Here is a 6000-nt window from a genome sequence, read left to right as displayed (position 1 = left end):
TCATTGTCTTGCCTCCCTTGACTATTTAATATGACCAAGTCTAACTTGAACTTACAAATTACTATTGCCACACCAGCCTTCTATTATAGCACACCAATTACTAAATTATATATCACACACCAAATACCCCCCCCCCCCTCTTTCTTTTCTTCTTCTCGCAACTTATTTATAAAGAAATCCTAGCAAAAAATTGCTCATTTACTTCATCAAGAATCATAAGAGAGTTGAAAATTAATGTCGTCGGTTATCACTTAGAAAAGATTATAGTAGTCATTTAAGTTATGACTTTGAAAATCCATCTTGTTATTTAAAAACTAACGTCGTTCAGTTATTGGGTCATTTTATTGTTCATATTCATAATAATTGTTGTCACACAAACGAGGTGGGTTACAATATTATGTTATGGTTTTGATTTTTTAACGAAAAAAAAAAGTTTCAAACTTAAATTATGCCCTTAAATCAAAATAAAATAGCATTGTTAGTTTAATATATAAACTCAAAATTTGAAGCTAGATTTTATTTAGTGAGTTACTATTGCCACACCAACTATGTGCAATTTGGTGTGGCATTAGTAAAAAATGGTGTGGCAATAGCAGCTCACAGCCTTATTGTTCTCTCTTTTAATGTATTAAATTTATTTAAAAAAAAGATTCGATCTTTTGTTACATTGGTTAACAGAATAAGAGAATGAGTGGGAGATCTTGAAAAACGTTGCGGTGTCTGAGGTTTTCAAGCAAGAAAGAGAGAGAGAGAGAGAGGATGTGATGTTATTATTCTTATATTCAAAGCCACGCAATACTAAAGGCCTAAAAGGGAAAATTAGTTTAAAATCCCTTCAAAACTGGCAAAACCAACTTACATTTTTCGATTAATTTACAGAAGCATTTGTTCCCGTTTCAATTTTTTTTATGTTTTTTGGTTGCATTATTCTCTTTTTCCGTACCAAAGTAGATGCATGGATGCTCTCTTAATAAGTAAAAGTTACAGTGCCAATAGCATCTCTCACTCTATATATATAATTGTTTTATTTATTACATTTCAATTTAAAAATAAAGAAAATAAGTGGATGATCGAGAATAAGTAAAAGTTGGGGTACCAATTGAAGCTCTCTCTCTCCCTCTAATTATATTTGTAAAACAACTACTGAAATTATTTGATTAATATTTTGCAATTTTGAGATTGTAGTGGTTCATTGTAATGTTTGAAGTTAGTGTTTTTAATCTTTAATTGTGGTGATAAACAATTTAAGAAATTGGGGTGTAATAAATAAAAGTTGGGGGTGCTAATAGCAGTTCACTCTATCTATCTATATATAAGAAAATCCTAAAGTGACTTCCTACCGCACTATACTGACGTGACAGTGTGCAGATAACCATAGATCTCTTTTTTCTCTTATATCTCAAGGAAAAAGATCTATGATTATTTGCACAATCCCACGTCAGCACAGTTTTGAGTGCAGTGTTGTAGGAAGTCACTTCAGAATGACTCCTCTATAATTAGGAAAATGCTGAAGTAACATTGAAATTTACATCGTTCCACACATAACTAACGTGGAGAGATAACAGTGAAAAGCATCAATGGTTTTGTGGGCACCTCCATGTCAACAATGTGTGAAACGATGTAAATTTCAATGTTAATCTGACACGACTCATATAATTATATATAAGTAAAAATAACTATGCCTTTCTAAAAATATTTACTATAATGGCCCTATCTCCTTGTGCCGAATGTAGAGGTTCACTGAAAGACTGAATACTAAATAGCATTTTAATAAAAATAATTAACTATGAAATCAGTATACAGCCGCTATCGCAAATATCAAAATAACATGGCTGATTCAGTATTGTTTGCAAATTAATCGGCCATTTTTTGGTGAGGGGTTCATCATGATGGATAAAAATAATAATCACGCATGAAACCATACATTCATGACCATTAGTCATGCATAATAGATCGAACTAAATTTTATTCTTTTGACATACCAATTGGTCGAATCATAATTGCAAATATAAGTATATATACCAAAAAGTTTAGTATATATATGAAAATTTTTATAAAGAATTGTGTTTTTTTTTTAAATGCTGAAGTGACCTTAAGATTGTACCCTATATCGCACATCTTGATGTGAAAGTTTGTAAGAACCGTATATGCTTTTCATAAAGATAAGATTCCAAAATCATCTATGGCTCCTACACACTTTCACGTCAGGATGTGCGATATGGGTACAATCTTGAGGTCACTCCTGCACGACTCTCTTTTCTTTTTTTTCTTTTTCTTTGGGATCATATCGAGATATCCATATGTAAAGAACCACCCAAATTGTTCAAAATCAAATCAATTTTGTTGCAAAGATAAGAAACGTCAGAGTAGATTACATTTTTGTAAGGATGGACTCCAAGGATTGAATAACTCACGACATGATTGGATCGTCGAACGAGATATCCATATCTATGGACCCAACAAGTTAAAGAAAGAACAAAAAATATGGACTATAACCACACATATGAGATGGAGGTGGGGATAAAAAGAATAAGCAAAGTATAGACTTGGGCGGTGGGGGTCCCCTATTTCTAACTGCATAGAAATGAAGTCAAGCTATTATTGCCTCTGTCTACTTCTCACATGACAAAAGCAAAGCAGCACATCTCTGCATGCCAGTACTTCCTTATTTCCTACCACCCCTTCTTTCACTCCCACACACTCCTTTTTCTTTCCAAACCCCCCAAAAAAAAAAAAAAATCACCAAAGAAAAATAGGACAAAAGATGATGTACATTGAAGTAAAATGTGTCCCACTCTTTTTTTTTCTGTCATTTTAGTAAAATACCACCTTGAAAAATAGTTTGAGTTAGTAAGATACCATTCTCCTTTAAAATTAAGATTGCCCTTACGATGTTCATGTGGAGAAGATTTAAGGGTTTTTGAATAAAAAAGCGATTTAATTAGATTAAATGGAAAAACTTTGAAGAGTATGTATATAATGTCATGCTTTGCTCTATGATGACATTCAAGCGACACATGAATATCTTTAGGGAGTATGTTGAGCTAGGTATACCTAAGGGGAGACGGGGAGTCATGTACATGTTTCACGTCACGTGTAGTTATATTTTTTGTCGGGCTTAATGCACCTTTAGGCCAATATGTTAGGACTCAACTTTTGATGTTCCATTTGTAAAGTATAACACGTAAAAAAAGTCGTGATTTTTTGACGTTTTCTTTGACATACACACCCTGACATGGCATGGATTAGAACTATAGATTTTTTTTTTCTTAAGCTACACTACTATACATTTTCATAAATATGTGAAGTTGTGTATCCCGAGAAAATCTATGATTCTAGCACATGCCATGCCGGGAGGGGTTTGAAAATCATTATTCAACTAAAAAATAGTCTCTTTCGGAGAATATGTAAATGTTGAAGTCAAGCACCAAACAGTCTTATGAACAAATGACTAACATGTTACCAAGTACCACACAATTTTCGTTCGAAAAATATGACTTTACGGTTTTAATTTTATTTAATAATTTCAAGTTCTTTGTTGACTCTGTAAAAGTGACTCATAAAAAATCTCAATCATCAAAATATGGGATTCAACATAAATGCTAACATAGCATCACTTAAATTAGAATAAAATATTTTTAATTTCGTGTTTTTATGAGTCACTTATTTTGGGTCAACGGAATCGACCCTTTATGGGGAAAAAAAAAAAAAAAACAATCCACCAAAGAAGAACAATTACACTAGGTATCATCAAATATATCTAATGCTTAAAGGAGGTGATCCTAATTTAGAAGAGTATATGGAGATAGTACTAACCAACCAATTTTGTGGGGGTACTAGAGATACCTAGAATGTATCTTCCATCTCCACCAAATTGGTGTCAAAGTAACAGTCTCAAAGGCGAATTTCTGTCGTATCCTGTAGTGGACGTAATTATCAAGGCTAAATGGCTAACGTCATAGGATCAGTGTTCCTGATACGTGCCATCTGTCCTTTTGATAATGCATTAATCAATGGAATAATGCTAAAGTGACTTACACACCACAATGATGGGAGATGGCTCAGAATCATGGATGCTTTCCTCAAAATACGAGTGAAAAGTATCTATGGTTCCATGAAATACCACGACGTCAGCTCATTGTTCAACATAGTATCCTATATAGTCACTCTAGCATTGTTCTTTACTTCCATCTATTTTATGAGAAATATCAAGAAGATATTTTGGCACAACTCTGCTTTCAACTAAAGTGCCTTTGTGGAATCACTTCTACAAGAATCCCTATTGAGATATTAAAATAGAGCTTCTTTTAAAATTTTGTATAAAAAAACTGATCTATTTTACGGTAGTCCGAATTCTAACAAAAGCTGTAAGCCAAAAGCAAATTTAGACTTTGGACAACTTTGATTTTTGCAAAAAATCAAAAAGCTTAGCTTCTAGTGAAAAATGTTTTCTTGTGGGTTAAAAAGCTGAAAACGATACCTTAACAATCATAACCTCCAATAGGGTATGTTGTTCAAGACATGATTTTATAAACATCAGTGAATTGAAGAGATATAATTTTTTTTTTATATCTCGATAATGTTAATTTCGATCAATTCCTACTATGAGTCAGATGACCATAATCATGTGTTTGTTGATTCTTGATAGGTTCTTTCCCCTATGATTTAATGTGAAATCCAATAGGATACATTCATGATGTCCAAGACTTGAAAATGTGGTACCTTAGTACCCATGTTTTAAAACTCGGAGACTTGATTCGACTTAAATGTCCATCAAGTTGAGACAATTCAATGGATCCCTTGCAAAATATATATAAAATGTTGATTTGACAATTATTGGCTTGTATCCAATAATCAGATTGTTGAATACTTTTAGTCAAATATTCCCACCCAAGCCATCATCCACTACGAGATGTCGTACCAAAAGGTGTCAGCTTCATAAGTTGGGTCGGCACCCAAATAAGAATCAAGATAGACATGGAGAAAGCTTATGATAAATAGATCATAGCGATGGTACAGTCAAGGAGTGCTCAAACAATTTGTGTTCTCTGACAAAATGGTTAGACTAATTATTGGAGTTGTGGCTTCCCAACCTAACCCAATTTTATTGGTTTTTGTAAAAAAAATCTTCCCAAAAACAAATCCTCTAAATCTCTCTCAAATAATAATTATTTTTTTTCAAAATAAAAATAAAAAATAGGATTATTAGATAAATTATGGTTCTTAAAATCTTCCAGATGTGATCTACAAGTTAGACAATTTGGATGGTTAAGAATGTCACAATCATGGGTACTATTAGAAAAATGATAGTACATGGACCACTACATCATGCATTCCCATAATACCCTGTTATCTATCAAAGAGAATAAAACATTTTTTTTCTTTTCCGTACAAAGGAAGAGGGAACATTATTGTACATATATGGTTTACTATTATAAGAAACGGATACCTTTTATTTTATTTTTTTTCTTTAAAGGAATCTCTTCAAAATGGCTCATGTCATGGGGGATTAATATATTAATAAAAAAAACCCTAGAAAGTTCACTTGATTCCTTCTCTTACCCCACTATTGCAACTAGGGACAGAATATATGCATGCCAGATGGCACTGTCACATCATGACACGTATCTTGCAAATACATGGTCACTTTCTTTAGATAAGATTCCTTCTATATAAAATGTATATTACCACACCAATTTTTATTTTTAACACACCATCGTTACATATATAGTTCATCAAATAAAATTACGGGCGCATCATTCTCTCTCCCATCTCTCAAAATCTTCTCTTTTAGATTTCTTTTTGAAAGAAAATGGTAGAAAAGGAATAATTCATGGCATCTTTTGATGGTAATGCAATTGAGTTTGGGATAAATACTTGACAGATATATTTGAATTGAATCATTTCACGTATAAATATTCTATAATGCTCATGCATTATCAGGATTTATATGTATTCAGATAACATAAATCTTGAATATATTTATTTCAAAAATAAATC

This window comes from Akebia trifoliata, chromosome 4 (assembly GCF_017979445.1).
Source record: "Akebia trifoliata isolate Shusen 1 chromosome 4, ASM1797944v1, whole genome shotgun sequence".
NCBI classification, from domain to species: Eukaryota; Viridiplantae; Streptophyta; class Magnoliopsida; order Ranunculales; family Lardizabalaceae; genus Akebia; species Akebia trifoliata.
This window is presented reverse-complemented; position numbering follows the sequence as displayed.